The sequence below is a fragment of the Pleurodeles waltl genome, chromosome 4_1, assembly GCF_031143425.1.
Source record: "Pleurodeles waltl isolate 20211129_DDA chromosome 4_1, aPleWal1.hap1.20221129, whole genome shotgun sequence".
Taxonomy (NCBI): domain Eukaryota; kingdom Metazoa; phylum Chordata; class Amphibia; order Caudata; family Salamandridae; genus Pleurodeles; species Pleurodeles waltl.
Genome location: NC_090442.1, coordinates 29599438 through 29617005, shown reverse-complemented (window position 1 = coordinate 29617005; position 17568 = coordinate 29599438). Strand labels below are relative to the sequence as shown.

Below are 17568 nucleotides of genomic sequence, written 5' to 3'. Positions count from 1 at the left end.
GGACGATGAGTGGCCTCAGATGGATTAGAAAAGCTGAATCATGTCCCCTCCTCCCTTGTTCAGATGGACCATTAGCTCGGTGAGTTCATCATGCATTTCAAAATCAAGGCTTCATGATGTAAAAAGTAAAAGCAAGACAGTCTTGTAAGCATTGAGGAGAAGGGTTGAGGCAACACCAACTTCTCTGTGACTCCCCCTACTCAAGTACTGCAAACAGGAGTGTGATCATTTAAATGCTAACAGCGCCCGTTTATGAGCATCTCTCTCTGTCAAACCCAACCTATTCTTCACTCTGTCCAGCAGCACCTGTAGACAGCTGTAGGGTGCACACCAGACACTTTATTTAAAACCAAAACTTTTCTATACCCTCTCTGGCAGCACCTGTAGGAGACTAGTGGGTGAACACCGGACACTCTTTATGTCAAACCCAACCTATTCTCTACCTCCTGCAGCACCTGTAGAAGACTCGTAGGTGAACATTTGAGGCAAATAAAATAAAACTGGGACTGCTGTCCGACCCGATCACTGGCCCTCAGTGACTGGTCCTAGAGACCGACCAGGGCTTGTTTGGTCACACAGTGGTAATCCTTTAGACATTGGTGACTACTGCCCCAAAAACTGAGGGGGTCATTACAAGCTTGGCGGGCGGCTACTGCCGCCCGCCAAGCGGTAACCGCCGTGCGGCCGCCAATGCGGCCACACTCCCGCGGACCCCATTACAACATCCCCGCTGGGCCGGCGGGCACAAACCTAGTTTACGCCCGCCGGCCCAGCGGGGATGCGGCCGCAACATAGGAGCCGGCTCCTAATGGAGCCGGCGGTGTTGCGGCCGTGCGACGGGTGCAGTAGTTTACGCCCGCCGGCCCAGCGGGGATGCGGCCGCAACATAGGAGCCGGCTCCTAATGGAGCCGGCGGTGTTGCGGCCGTGCGACGGGTGCAGTAGCACCCGTCGCGCTTTTCACTGTCTGCTATGCAGACAGTGAAAAGCTGCACGGGGCCCTGTTAGGGGGCCCCTGCACTGCCCATGCCAGTGGCATGGGCAGTGCAGGGGCCCCAGGACTCCCCTTACCGCCAGCCTCTTCCTGGCGGTGCAAACCGGCAGAAACAGGCTGGCGGTAGGGGAGTCATAATCCCTAGGGCAGCGCTGCTTGCGGTGCGACCGCGGCGCTACCGCCGCGGTCGTAATATGGGTCTCCGTACCGCCAGCCTGTTGGCGGTACGGACGCCACATTAGCCCTGGCGGTCTCCAACCGCCAGGGTCGTAATGACCCCCAAAGTCTTGACACAACCAGTGATTGGTCAACTGATTATTGTAATGTGTGATAAGTCTTTATACCTGACCTCCAGTGGGGAGATTGACTCCTGGCTTGGATTAGGAGCCCTCTGTGTGTAAGTAACCCTAACTTTGTAGGGTGCTTCATAGGGTTACCATTAGTGTTGGGGTGGGAATGTCCGGTGCATGGTGTCAATTTGTTTTATCCTGCCCTGAGTGCCTACCCTCGACCATCTGGCGTCATGGTTTTTCTTTTTTCCCCAGTGTCACACTGATCTGATGTATGTGTGTAAAGGTTTAGGCTTGTCCCTTGACCTGGACCTGGAGGGGCAACCAAAGCATGCCCTCATTTGTTGGACAGTTGCCTAAAATCCCTGTCATGGTTTTATCATGTAGAGAGATGGTTTCTCCGAGTTTTGTAAATCAGTAGTTGTGAACTGTGTCACATGAATGTAGCGCTTACTGCCCACTCATGTAGAGTTCTGCTTCTGTGCACTAACCCAGATCCTGATGCTAACATCCTGTGCATGTTATGTGTGTGCGTTCACGTGTTACCTGTATGAGACATTCATTGTGTGTATGAGTAAAACAGAGAATTAGTGTGATGCTATTAATGGTGTTTGACCAATGACTTTGTGTTTCACACTGCGCATATTAGTTGCTCAATGTTCACCAGTAGCACATTATGGGGGTCATTCTGACTCCCGCCGGCCGCGGTAACCGCAGGGCCGGCGGGAGCCGCCAGAATACCGCTGCGCGGTCAGAAGACCGCCGCGGTTATTCTGAGTTTCCCGCTGGGCGGGCGGGCGCCCGCCAGAAGGCCGCCCGCCCATCGGGAAACCCCCTTCCACGAGGATGCCGGCTCCGAATGGAGCCGGCGGAGTGGAAAGGGTGCGACGGGTGCATTTACACCCGTCGCGATTTTCAGTGTCTGCATGGCAGACACTGAAAATCTTGGTGGGGCCCTGTTAGGGGGCCCCTGCAGTGCCCATGCCATTGGCATGGGCACTGCAGGGGCCCCCAGGGGCCCCAACGACACCCGTTACCGCCATCCTGTTCCTGGCGGCGAAAACCGCCAGGAACAGGATGGCAGTAAGGGGGTCGGAATCCCCATGGCGGCGCTGCTTGCAGCGCCACCGTGGAGGATTCCCCAGGGCAGCGGGAAACCGGCGGGACACCGCCGGTTTCCCGTTTCTGACGGAATGCCCATGGATGCACTGCCAGCCTGTTGGCGGTGCATCCGCGGTCCCCGGCCCTGGCAGATTTTACCGCCAGGGTCGGAATGACCGCCAATATGTTTTGATCAGTTTAGCTGCCTATTGCCTTTACCATGGAGTTAGCCATTACATTTTGCATTCAGTTTAGCTGCCTATTGGCTTTAACATGGCATTAGCCATTACATTCTGTATTCAGTTTAGCTGCCTATTGGCTTTGACATGGCATTAGCCATTACATTCTGTATTCAGTTCAGCTGCCTATTGGCTTTGACATGGCATTAGCCATTACATTCTGTATTCAGTTTAGCTGCCTGTTGGCTTTGACATGACATTAGACATAACATTTGATATTTAGGTTAGCTGCCTATTGGCTTTAATGTGGGGTTAGACATTGCAGTTGAGACATTGCAGATGAGCTGTGTTTTTTCCAAGCTGTGTTTTTCCACATGGTAGACCAAGCAGTGTTTTTCACACCAGACCTTAGCTGATAAGAGCACGTAGATTAATTCACCAACTCATGCCCCCACCACCTGTTCCAAGTCTGAATCAACCACATCAGCATGGAACCTACCAGCTTCCTCCACACCTTCATCACCCTAGGTGTTTGTACGGACAAATGGAAGCTCTTGGAAAGCAAACCCTCCACCAACCTCAGACAACTAAAAACTTACCAACCCATTCCTCTGCTTCCCTACCCTGCCAAAGTTCTGGACAAGGCCATTGCTGAAAAGCTCACCAGGTACCTGGAAGAAAGCAACTTGATCACAGGGGAAGACTCTCCCCTTAACCTTTTTGACCTATCAGCTGCTTTCAACACTGTCTCCCATCACACCCTCATCAACAGACTCCACAGCATTAGCATACAGGAAGACGCCTTCAAATGGATCACCTCCTTCCTGACAGGACATACCCATAGTGTCAGGCTGCCGCTCTTCACATCCACACCCAAAAACATCATATGCAGTGTACCCCGAGGATCATCCCTCAGCCCCACTTTGTTCAACACCTACATGATCACCCTGGCTGACACCATCAGATTCCACGGACTGAACATCATCTCCTATGCAGACGTATCCCAGCTCATCTTCTCGTTCACAGAAGACCCCTCCACCACCAGGACAAACTTGGCTAACATAGCCGACTGGATGAAAACAAACTGCCTCAAACTCAGCTGCGACAAAACGAAATTGCTGATCCTCAGAGAAACACATCCATATGGGTCAATAGCTGGTGGCCAGCTGAACTCAGACCCACTTCCACAGCTACAGACCACACGTGCAACCTCAGCATCATCCTTGACAGCAAACTCCCCATGAATTACAAACAACACAGTTGTCTCCCGACCTACACCCTCCCTATGTTCTGCAGAATCTCTACTCCGGCATCTCTTCCTAGCTCCTCAGGATGCTCTAGACCATAGAGAATGCGGCAGCCAGACTCGTCCTAGACCTCCCCAAATGCACCCACATCACCCCCCACCTCACAAACCTCCAGTGGCTCCCAGAAGAGATGCCAGTTCAAGCTCTTCATGCTTGTCTACAAAGCTCTAAGTGATCAAGGACCAGCCTACATCAACCACCATATAATCCTCTATCAGCCCGCCAGACACCGGCGCTCCTCACTGGCCTTCAGGTACATACCCAGAATCCAGCGCAACCACAACGGTGGCCGCTCCTTGTCCTACATCGTCTCCAAAGCATGGAATGACCTAACCCTCCCCTTCCGAAAATCACCCTCACTGGCGGACTTCAGGAAGAGACTCAAGACCTAGCTGTTCGACAGAGACATTGCTCCCAGTGCCCAGATACCCCCAGGGGTGGCAGTGCTGTGCTCTAGAAATACTGATTAATTGATTGATTGGAAGAGGAGTGTCTTATGATATATGAGTTAGGGTTACCACCTGGCCAGTTCTTTACAGGCATGACCAGTATGTTAATGTCCCGGCCAGAAAAAAGCAGAAAAAAATCACCTAAAACCAGTACTTTTCCTCTTTTCAGCCGCACTTAATATAGCTGCCTTAATAATCCATGACTGGCAGTTAAAGTAAACAAAACAGTAAAGCCATGTTAAAGGTAAATACAGACAATTTCATGAAAAGTCTAGTTTGAGTATCCAGTTTAGGCCTTTGTAGAATCTTAAAACATGAACAAATTGTCAGTATTTTTCTCTCGAAAAGGTGGCAACCCTTGCTTTTTTGCTTTGTAATTCAACCATTGTTTGGAGGGAGGTGATCAGTGGCGTTGCCTCCTTGACAGTTTTATACCGGCATGGCCAGAATTGTAACGCCCCGGTCGTAATAACATTTTTAAAAGTCACTTCAAGCTGGTATTTTTCACCTTATCTTTGCATACTTTCAAAAGTAATGTCAATATGCTTTCCATATCACACCTGTCTGCTAAATAAAGTAAATAAAGACAGAGGCCATGTTAAAATGAACACAGATGATTTCATACAAAGTCTACTGAAGAACCATGTCCGGCCCTTTGCAGTGTGTGAAAACTTTAACAGACGGCCAGTATTTGTCTATGCGAAAGGCGGCTATCCTAAAGGTCAACAAAGCAGCAAACAGGCAGTCTCTGGTGTCACGCCTGAAATCTAGCTTAATACACAGCCCTATCAAATATAAAGAATAACCTACAGAAAAGGGGGAATTAGAAAAAAGCTGCCCAATTTACTTCAAGCATGTATCTAATGAAATATAGGCCGTCATCTCTAGTTGCCACCTTTCTGTAAACACCAGATACAACTCAACCCTCTGCACCGGTGTTTGGAAGATGCTGATGGGAAGTGAAGCTGCAGCCCTTCCAAGTAACACGCATCAGAGGTTAGACTAACACATTTGAGTGTGGTGGTCCGCATTACCACACAAAAATGCATTAGTCACACATGTTTAGGTTCTTGGTACCACCTGTGCACTGCGATGGAGAAGCTAGAAGTGACCACAACCGTCAAAGTGTGGAAACTGGGTAACAAATCAATTTTGTATTTCCTCAGGCTTGTCCTCATTCTGTGATACTCAATGATGATCCATTTGCAAAGGGCTGGATGACCTTTATTAAACTAATGTACCCTGACATCTAAGGCTTGCTTGAAAAAGACACCTCACGCGACATGAATTGCTTCATTTGCCCAGCAATAAACAGCTATCTGGATGTCCACATAGGACAGGGTAGGGGTTGACGCCTTGGAAAGTCCCAACCATTTGAGTAATGTGAAGTTCACGCTTGTGGTCATCTTGTATCACGCTGCCATCATGAATTGGTTAGATACCTAATATATGTGTAAAACCATGCAACTTCTGATCAACATCACGCCATGTACTTGAAGAAATTAAGTTTCTGTTATTCTGATCGGACAATATATTTTCACGTCTTTGTGGTTTTCATGTATAAAAGATCTGATGGAACTTCTCCAAATTGGACACTTTGGTGGTCATTATCACATTGGCGGTCTTTACCAAAGACTGCCGTGGAGGCGGTAATCCACCTGCCAGATTATGACACACAAACAGAAAACTGACAGAAACCAGCCACAACCACAAGTCCGCCAACGAAGGCGAAAAACTCTCAGACCCACCACCCTCACTGCCACACCATCAAAACACCACCCTCCAAATTATGACCCACAAATCACCACAGTGGACATTTAACGGTAGTGCACACCGCCACGGTGGAATTGGGCACCCAACACCACTTCAGGCCAACATTGGTCAGATCAAAAAACCCACACCTGACACATATACACACACACCCACCAACAGCACAATAAAACACCCCCCGCAATCCTTTGTAAACACGAAACGACTGCTACACCTTGCCAGGTCAAGCACTTAGAGAACCGCTCACACACACATCTACCTATACATCAGTCACGCATCACACACCTCACACCCTACCACAACACTGAACACCCACTGCATAACACACACAACAGACAATAGGCATGTCCCCACAAAAGCACCCCTGTTTCACAGATGAGGAGTTGCGGGTGATGGTGGAGGAAATTGTCAGGGTAGAGGTCCAGCAGATCTCCATTGCCAGGAAGATGGAGCTATGGAGGAGGCTTGTGGACAGGGTGAACTCCCTGGGACAACATCCACACACAAGGGAAAACATTTGAAAGAGGTGGAACGGCCTACAGGGCAAGGTGCGTTCGATTACATCAAGGCACCAACTCGCCATCATGAGGACTGGCGGTAGACTCCCACCTCCTCCCCCACAGTTCACACCATGGGAGGAGCAAGTCTTGGCAATCCTGCATCTTGAGGGCCTCACTGGAGTCACTGGAGGGCTGGACACTGGTAAGTCACATTAATACCTACCTCCACCAATAGCTGCATGGCATGTCTCCCTGTCACCGACTCTCTACACCCCACTCCATCCCACACAGTGCACCACCCCAGTGACCAAACTTAAATTTGTACCCCTGCATGCACTACCCACTGCAAGCACACCCCTCCCAGCACTGCATGGACAGCCTGTAGAACAACCAATCCCACAATCCATAATCATACAGGACCAAAGGTATGAGGACAACAGCAACCCATAGGGAAAGTAGAAATGCGGAAAATGTGACAGACAATTAACCTAACAAATCACTTACATCCCCACAGGTGCCCCAGCCAATGTCAGCTGCAAGCAGCTGCCACTTCAACCCAGTCCTCCTCCAGAAGATGCCCTCAGTGATGACAGCAACTCTGGATGTCCCGAGCTGGATGAACTCCCTGGCCCATCTGCGACCACAGGTCAGTTGGCTTTCACATCCTACAGCCAGTCCACCACAGCCCCCCCACTCTGACTCCAACACCACAGCAGCCAGCCAACGTCCCCAAACCCCTGTCCCCAGGACATGTCGCTCAATAGTATGCCCACCTGCACTGGGACCCGAGCCGAGACCACACAGACAAGACAATGAAGGTCCTGGTGTAAGTGAGAGTGGGCACACTGTTCAGGGGAAACAGACACAGGGGCAGTAGGAGGTCAGCTGTGCTCCAGGGGAAGGCCAGGCCCAGGGAACCAGCTGCCAAGGAGACATTCTCACATGTCCTCGGGTATACCAGAAATCACAGGACAGGATGGGCCAGTTGATCAGCATCATGCAGGAGTACCAGCGCCTGCAGGGGGTACACCACCAAGAGGTCAGCTCCATTGTAGGGGTGCTGGGTGACATGGCCAACACCATGCAGGAGAACAGATAATACCAGCCCACTTCCACTAGCAAGTCCACTCACCAGCCATCAACATCTGCTGCAGCTAGTGGCCAGGATGACCTACCACAAGACTCACAGTACAACAGCACCACTTCCTTTGCAGCAGAAGAACCACCCCGCAAAAGTTCCCTGCGACCTAGACTGTTGCCAAGAGCAAGACCACCACCAGAAAATGAGCCCCTCAAGAGTGTTCCCCATATGTGCCACTGAGTCATCTTGTTCACTTTGGACTGCCATTGCTTATCTTCGGCCTATGGACACTGGACCTGAGCTACACACAAAGTGAGCCACCACACTGAAGTTTTCTTCAACCATCACCCCACTCCATAGCACTATCCCATTATCATAGTAACTTAAATAAACACCCTTGAACAAAGCTTGTGTAATAGTGCTTTATCAGACCGAAATGTGCAATGAAATTAACTGTATCATCCTGTGCAAATGTCCTATAATGTGTGATTCCATCCAACAAAAGTGTTAAAGCAGTCTGTAGTCATCACATCAGCACACAGTTATGACCACACCAACATCTGCAAAAAGGGAATGCATAAGTGACAGTCAGTAGAAATGTATAGGCAGTGATTGGCACAACACAGCTGGCACACAGCACTTAGCTTAATAAGAGATATGATCAGATCTACAGTCTTACTTGAGTGTCATTGGAAGTACTGCTATATGATATGTGTCCTGTCGTTAACATCCTCCTCCTCACTGTCTTCAGTGTCAACTGCTGCCACAGGTGCATTGTCAACCCCCTCCTCCTTCAGGCAGGGCACATGGCATCTGAGGGTCAAATTGTGCAGCATGCAGCAGACCACCACAATCTGGCAGACCTTCTTAGGGGCATAGCATAGGGACCCACCATTTCAATGGAGGCACCTGAACCTGGCTTTAAGTAAACCAAATGTGCGTTCTACAACTCTCCTGGTACGGCCATGTCCCTCATTGTACCGATTCTCAGGCCCTGTTCTCTGATTCCTATCAGGGGTCAACAGCTAGGACAAGTTTGGGTAGCCTGAGTCACCTGGAAGTAGTGAGGGACACGCATTACCAATGTAAAATTGCCTAGAGTACAACTCCATTTGGCATACACTGACATACATTGTGTGAAGATTCAGTCTCACTTATGAGCCACACTCTGTGCCTCTGAAGTTGTGCCATCACCTGTGGGACTCTGCTATTCCTCAATACATATGCATCATGCACAGATCCAGGAAACTTGGCAGTGACGTGGGAGATGTATTGATCAGCAAGGCACAATCAAAGCAAAACACAAACGCTGTGGGATAGCGTAACTGGATGGACGGAATGCAGAACCAATCAAACATTCACCCCCAGTCACAGATCCGGGTTTAATCCATCCATTATTTTGCTCACCATGCCATCCCAGTTTGAACCCAGCCATATGCAAATCAGTCTTGACCCTGTTCCTCATGGGAACAGTCCAGCCCGAACTGCCAGGCCAGGTTCTCCCTGGACCGGAAACAAGCATCCTGGGACCGGTTTCGGGGTTTCACCCCTCATCAGCCAGGCTAGCTTGAATCCAGTGGCACAGTGAGCCCGGGACCCACGTCTGGGCATACCCGGTGCACTTAGGGCGGCAAAATCAAAGCAAAACACAAACGCTGTGGGATAGCGTAACTGGATGGACGGAATGCAGAACCAATCAAACATTCACCCCAGTCACAGATCTGGGTTTAATCCATCCATTATTTTGCTCACCATGCCACCCCAGTTTGAACCCAGCCATATGCAAATCAGTCTTGACCCTGTTCCTCATGGGAACAGTCCAGCCCGAACTGCCAGGCCAGGTTCTCCCTAGACCGGAAACAAGCATCCTGGGACCGGTTTCGGGGTTTCACCCCTCATCAGCCAGGCTAGCTTGAATCCAGTGGCACAGTGAGCCCGGGACCCACGTCTGGGCATACCCGGTGCACTTAGGGCGGCAAAATCAAAGCAAAACACAAACGCTGTGGGATAGCGTAACTGGATGGATGGAATGTAGAACCAATCAAACCTTCACCCCCAGTCACAGATCTGGGTTTAATCCATCCATTATTTTGCTCACCATGCCACCCCAGTTTGAACCCAACCCAGATTGATCAGCAAGGCACACCATCTGGACATTAATTGAGTGGAAACTCTTCCTATTCCTGTAGACCTACTCACATGCCCTGGGAGGGACCAAGGCAATATAGTTCCCATCAGTTTCCCCAATCACATGTGGTAAGTGTCCCATGGTGTAGAATCCTGCTTTCACAGTGGGCAAATCTTCACACTGGGGGAATGAGATGTAGCTGTCCATATATTTGAGCAAGGCAGCCAAAACCTTTCCAAGCACTACAGAAGACATTGGCTGTGACCTTCCTACAGCCAAGCCCACTGTCACCTGGAATGAACCACTTGCCAGAAGTGGAGCACTGAGAGCACCTGCACTACAGGGGGAATTGCTGCAGTGCTACGGATAGTAGGAATTAGATCAGGCTCTAATTGTGCACACTGCTCAGTAATTGTGGCCCTGTCTAGACGGTAGGTAAGTATGATATGCCGCTCCTCCAGTGAAGCCAAGTCCACTAGGGGTCTGTACACAGGAGCTTGCCTCCTCCTCCTCACCCTCCGCAGTGGTTGGTACCTAAGTGAGCCAAAAAAAATTTGTGTGACTACAGGAAGTATCAACACACAATATCACAGTACACAGTACATATATATATATGTAGAGGACTGGAATTGTCAAGGTGTGTACTATCGATACCAATGACGCACAATATTGTGTGCAACATGAGTACTACTATCAGGAAATGGCAACTGCCTGTCCTGTATGCAGGGACAGGTGGAAGTGACCTCACTCTGGCAGTGATTGGCATCATGGCGGACGCCGGTCTGCACCGCTGTGCAACTCGTCATTGGCTAACACGGAGCTCTATGGTATACAGGAACCAATGATGATTAACGCCGGCGGTGACGGTGTTCACCACAGCGGACGTGACCGCCATTTTCTCTGTATCACTTCACTTGATTCCTGACTTTATAGAATTGCACATCTCCACTGCGTGTGCTGCTGTGACCTGTGTCCGGAACCTGCGATGGCCCGTGTTACAGGGGAAAGAGCCCCAGCCTTCACATCCAAGGAGTTGGAGAAGCTTGTGGATGGGGTTGTACCCCTGTATGGGCAGTTGTATGGGCCTCCAGACCAACAGGTGAGTACATAATGGGTACATTGGATGCAACATGGCTGCATGGCGAGGTATGTGTGTGCTGGCTGCATGAAATGTGTATGCAGAGGTAAGGGTCATATGTGTGCTTCATGTGGGTCATATGCTGGATGTAAGCCATTTATGTAACAGAATGGATTGTTGAGTTCATGGTATCCTTCTGTCAGGAATCCCCAAGGTGCCTCATGCGTTATCTGTCAGCATCCCCAGGGATTAGGGTTAAATCATATCTCTGTTCTTGGTTAAACCTTCATGTTTCTAAGTAAACATAAAGTGCTGTGTTACACAATTGGTTTTATCAATGTTTGTTTTGCCAATGCTTGATTGCTAATGTGAGCAGGTGTAGACATGTGCTTCTAATTGGGTGTGGTGCAGACATGTGCTTCTAATTGGGTGTGGTGACTCATCCACATGTGGAAACTCAACTGGTTTCCTGATTGGCTATAAATAGCAGAGTGAAGCATGCCTCCCTGCTTGGCTTTGTTTTGCTTCCTGATGTCAGCATCTGATTTGGCAGTCCAGCCCTTGCTGTCAACCTTGTATTCTGGACTTTCGAGGCAATTCTTTTCTTCGCTCCTATACCAGCTGACACCAGGCATTCCTCCAGCACTCCGGAAAAGACTGCAGCTAAGTGACTAGTATTCTCCAGGGAGTTTGTTCTTTGAGCGCTGCGCTTTCCTAGAACAGCTGGTGTATTTCAGACCTCGTAGTTTGGCATGGTGCTTATCGTGAAGAGACAATTGCATTTCTGAACATTCTACATTATTATTGCAGATTGCAGTTACTTGCCTAAATGTGCTTCAGGAAATCTGCTTGAGCTGAAGTACTACAAAAAGTGACTCCAATTTTAAAAGAGCATTTACGTGACTTTTCTTTCTCTAATAGCATAACTCTTGGATTTAAATTGTGTCATTTATGCCTGTGTTTCAGTTTTGAGGAATTTGCTTTTGAAGGGTTTTTCACACACACAGTGAAACCAAACCAAACTGTGCCACCCTAACTGTTTAAACTCAGAGTGGACATTTGTATTTCTTGGATTGTTTTTGTTCCTTTTAGTTTAACCCTATCCATGCAGGAAAGTTATACGTGATATAAAAAATACCCTTGTTTATCTCTCTTGTGCATGACAAGTGCAACCACAGTTCTAATTGTAGTGTGCAACAGTGAATCTCTGTGAAGCCAGCCCTAGTGTCGCAGTACTTATTGTTATGGTACTCAGTTTGGGTTTTTGGTAATGCAGTGTTAGTAATTGTGCCAACAGTTATTATCCAATAAAAGTATTGGAGCATCCCGGTGTTCTTCTACCGCTCCCATGCCCATATCAGAAAGAGAGATTCAGTTTCAAGGAAGTTGAGTGCACTAACTCTACTATCACTCTGTCAACAATGATCTGCCCCCCGAAGATACAGGGTGCCTGGCTGGACCCGCAAGACGTGGCAGTGTTTTGTCTCTTTCTCTTCCACTCCCCCTTTACTTTTGGGACACCTGCCGGGGTTTCTGTGTACACCAGGAAGTGCTGAGAGGTGCTCCAGGAGGTCGGGGGCATACCAGTGTCCCTGCAGACATCCTGCTTTTCTGGTGAGTGGCCTCGTCTCAACACCTTCTGTCTGTGTCTCCTCTGCAAGTCAGCGCCCATCAGAAGAAAGGGTTGTGGCATGCCATCGCCAAGGACGTGTGCACCCTGGGGATCCTGAGCCAGCAGAGCTCCCACCGCAGGAAACGGTGGGAGGACCTGAGACTCTGGGCCCAGAAGACCGCGGAGGCCTAGATGGGAAGGCCTCCCAACGAGGGAGGGGTGCCTGTCGGAGTCTGACCCCACCCCAATGGCCCGCATACTGGCGGTGGTCAATCCTGAGTTTGATGGGAGCTTGAAGGAAACACAGCAGCCAAAATGGGGTGGTTATTATTTATTTGGGCAGGCATGGGGCTTGGGTGCAAGGTTCTAGTCAGTGGGTACTACCATATGCCAGTTTAGCTTTTCATGTGTGGTCCTATTAAGCTATGTAGTGTAGAATGTATATTTGGTATTGATGAGCAGCTTGCATGTCATGGCAGACAGAGCTTAATGAGTTCCAGTAGGTGTGCAGTTGGTAGTGTTTGGGTTCTTTACTGCTGTTGTACCAAGGTAATAGTTTGTCAGTGTTGTCCATACTGCAACATTGTTAGTCCCAGTGAGTGAATGTGATGTTTATGCCATATGTGCTGTTGTTGCTGTAATTGATCCTGTTCTCCCTTTCTTTCTCCCCCACCCTCTCCTTTTCTCATCCTGTCCTTCTGTGCATTAGGATCATCTGGCGAATGAGCAGGAGCACCGGCGAGTGGGGGGGGGGCTGCAGCCAATGGACCCAGGAGGTGGAAAGCACAGACGCTGAGGGGACCAGTGGGTTGGAGGGTGAGGGGAGAACCAAGGGATAGACAGGAGCGACGACTACAGACTCAGATTCCTCCTCCGATGGAAGCTCCCTGGTGGTGGTGGACCCCTCTGGGACCACCCCAGCTACAAGATCTTCTGCCACCCCGTACCAACCCAGCAACCCAGTTCTGTGGGCTGAGGAATCTGTGCACTGCACTGCATCTTAGTGCACTGTGAGGAATCTGTGCACTGCATCTTACTGCACTGTGAGGGTTCTGTACATGCTTCACTGCATCTAACTGCACTGTGAGAGATCTGTGCCAGCTATGCTGCATCTTACTGCACTGTGAGGAATCTGTGCACACTGCACTGCATCTTACTGCACTGTGAGGAGTCTGTGCACGCTGCACTGTATCTTACTGCACTGTGAGGAAGCTGTGCACACTGCACTTTACTACATTCTACTGCACTAAGAGGAATCCGTGCAGTGCATCATACTGCAGTTTACTCCACTCTGAGGAATCTGTGCAGTGTGTCATACTGCAGTACATGGAATCTGTGAACACTGCGCTGCATTTTACTGCCCTATGAGGAATCTGTACTACTCTGCAGCTTTGTTACTGCACTATGAGGAATCTGTACATGCAGTGCTGCATCTTACTGCACTGTGAGGAATCTATGTTTACTGCACTGCATCTTACTGCACTATGAGTGGTCTGTGCATGCAGTGCTGCATCTTGCTACACTGTGAGGAACCTATGTTCTCTGCACTGCATTTTACTGCACTGTGAGGGATCTGTGTGCACTGCATCTTAGTGCACTGTGAGGAATCTGTGGAGCTACACTGCATCTTACTGCACTGTGAGGGATCTGTGTGCACTGCATCTTACTGCACTGTGAGGAATCTATGCTCCCTGCTCTGCATCTTACTGCACTGAGGAATTTGTGCACACTGCATTGCATCTTACTACACTGTTAGGAATCTGTGCACACTGCACTGTGAGGGATTTGTGTGCACTGCACTGCATCTTACCACACTATGCGGAATCTGTGCACGCTACACTGCATCTTACTGTACTGTGAAGAATTTGTGCCACTGCACTGTATCTTACTGCACTGGGGAATCTGTGCACCCCACACTGCATCTTAACTGCACTGTGGAATGTGTGCACACTGCACTGCATCTTTCTGCACTGTGAGGGATCTGTGTACACTGCACTGTACCTTACTGCAGTATGAGGAATTAATGCGCAGTACACTGCATCTTACTGCACAATGAGGAGTCCTCACCACTGCACTGCATCTTACTACACTGAGGAATCTGTACACCCTGCACTGCATCTTACTGCACTGAAGAATCTGTGCACCCTGCACTGCTTCTCATTGAACTGAGGAATCTGGGCACACTGCACTGCATCTTACTGCACTAAGAGGAATCTGTGCACTGCATCTTACTTCACTAAGAGGAATCCGTGTACCCTGCACTGCACCTTACTTCACTAAGAGGAATCTGTGTACCCTGCACTGCATCTTACTGCACTAAGGAACTTGTGTGTCCGAAAAATTATAAACAAAGTGATCTTGTAGTTGAAATTATTATGCAGAAGAGACTGTGTTTGTTCATTTAAATCGGCAGGTCTTGTTGATAAAGATTGGTCCAAGGCTGTAGGAGGCTGGACTGGCTTGTAGTGAGTACCAAGGGGTACTTGCACCTTGCACCAGGCCCAGTTATCCCTTATTAGTGTATAGGGTGTCTAGCAGCTTAGGCTGATAGATAATGGTAGCTTAGCAGAGCAGCTTAGGCTGAACTAGGAGACGTGTGAAGCTACTACAGTACCACAAGTGTCACTTGCACAATATCATAAGAAAACACAATACACAGATATACTAAAAATAAAGGTACTTTATTTTTATGACAATATGCCAAAGTATCTCAGTGAGTACCCTCAGTATGAGGATAGCAATTATACACAAGTTATATGTACACAATACTAAAAATATGCAGTATAGTCTTAGAAAACAGTGCAAACAATGTATAGTTACAATAGGATGCAATGGGGACACATAGGGATAGGGGCAACACAAACCATATACTCCAAAAGTGGAATGCGAACCACGAATGGACCCCAAACCTATGTGACCTTGTAGAGGGTCGCTGGGACTATTAGAAAATAGTGAGAGTTAGAAAATTAGCCCTCCCCAAGACCCTGAAAAGTGAGTGCAAAGTGCACTAAAGTTCCCCAAAAGACAAAGAAGTTGTGATAGAGGAATAATGCAGGAAAGACACCAACCAACAATGCAACAACTGTGGATTTCCAATCTAGGGTACCTGTGGAACAAGGGGACCAAGTCCAAAAGTCACAAGCAAGTCGGAGATGGGCAGATGCCCAGGAAATGCCAGCTGCGGGTGCAAAGAAGCTTCTACTGGACAGAAGAAGCTGTGGTTTCTGCAGGAACGAAAAGGGCTAGAGACTTCCCCTTTGGTGGACGGATCTCTCTCGCCGTGGAGAGTTGTGCAGAAGTGTTTTCCCGCCGAAAGAACGCCAACAAGCCTTGCTAGCTGCAAATCGTGCAGTTAGCGTTTTTGGACGCTGCTGAGGCCCAGGAGCGACCAGGAGGTCGCCAATTGGACCAGGAGAGAGAGGGGACGTCGAGCAAGACAAGGAGCCCTCTCTGAAGCAGGTAGCACCCGGAGAAGTGCCAGAAACAGGCACTACGAGGATGCGTGAAACGGTGCTCGCCGAAGTTGCACAAAGGAGTCGCCGGAGACCAACTTAGAAAGTCGTGCAATGCAGGTTAGAGTGCCGTGGACCCAGGCTTGGCTGTGCACAAAGGATTTCCGCCGGAAGTGCACAGGGGCCGGAGTAGCTGCAAAAGTCGCGGTTCCCAGCAATGCAGTCTAGCGAGGTGAGGCAAGGACTTACCTCCACCAAACTTGGACTGAAGAGTCACTGGACTGTGGGAGTCACTTGGACAGAGTTGCTGGATTCGAGGGACCTCGCTCGTCGCTGGCAGCACCTCTGTTTCCAAGATGGCAGAGGTCTGGAGCACACTGGAGGAGCTCTGGACACCTCCCAGGGGAGGTGCAGGTCAGGGGAGTGGTCACTCCCATTTCCTTTGTCCAGTTTCGCGCCAGAGCAGGGGCTAAGGGGTCCCTGAACCGGTGTAGACTGGCTTATGCAGAATTGGGCACATCTGTGCCCAAGAAAGCATTTCCAGAGGCTGGGGGAGGCTACTCCTCCCCTGCCTTCACACCATTTTCCAAAGGGAGAGGGTGTAACACCCTCTCTCAGAGGAAGTCCTTTGTTCTGCCATCCTGGGACAAGCCTGGCTTGACCCCAGGGGGGCAGAAACCTGTCTGAGGGGTTGGCAGCAGCTGCAGTGAAACCCCAGGAAAGGCAGTTTGGCAGTACCAGGGTCTGTGCTACAGACCACTGGGATCATGGAATTGTACCAATAATGCCAGGATGGCATAGAGGGGGCAATTCCATGATCTTAGACATGTTACATGGCCATATTCGGAGTTACCATTGTGAAGCTACAGCTAGGTAGTGACCTATATGTAGTGCACGCGTGTAATGGTGTCCCCGCACTCACAAAGTTCAGGGAATTGGCCCTGAACAATGTGGGGGCACCTTGGCTAGTGCCAGGGTGCCCTCGCACTTAGTAACTTTGCACCTAACCTTTACCAGGTAAAGGTTAGACATATAGGTGACTTATAAGTTACTTAAGTGCAGTGTAAAATGGCTGTGAAATAACGTGAATGTTATTTCACTCAGGCTGCAGTGGCAGGCCTGTGTAAGAATTGTCAGAGCTCCCTATGGGTGGCAAAAGAAATGCTGCAGCCCATAGGGATCTCCTGGAACCCCAATACCCTGGGTACCTCAGTACCATATACTAGGGAATTATAAGGGTGTTCCAGTAAGCCAATATAAATTGGTAAATTGGTCACTAGCCTGTTAGTGACAATTTGGAAAGAAATGAGAGAGCATAACCACTGAGGTTCTGATTAGCAGAGCCTCAGTGAGACAGTTAGTCACTACACAGGTAACACATTCAGGCACACTTATGAGCACTGGGGCCCTGGAGAACAGGGTCCCAGTGACACATACAACTAAAACAACATATATACAGTGAAAAATGGGGGTAACATGCCAGGCAAGATGGTACTTTCCTACAAAGGCTCATAGATCGTACTCTTTCCTGATGCACCTATAGAGACGCTCTACATCAAGGGGGTCATTCTGACCCCGGCGGTCTCAGACCGCCGGGGCCAGGGTCGGCGGGAGCACCGCCGACAGAC

General features: G+C 49.4%; 2 pseudogenes; one reads left to right on the top strand and one right to left on the bottom strand.

The window, feature by feature from the left end:
* Positions 1 to 17568, top strand: part of LOC138287310 (zinc finger protein 850-like) — a 369596-nt pseudogene that overhangs the window by 49875 nt on the left and 302153 nt on the right.
* Positions 1 to 17568, bottom strand: part of LOC138287311 (zinc finger protein 850-like) — a 257681-nt pseudogene that overhangs the window by 157268 nt on the left and 82845 nt on the right.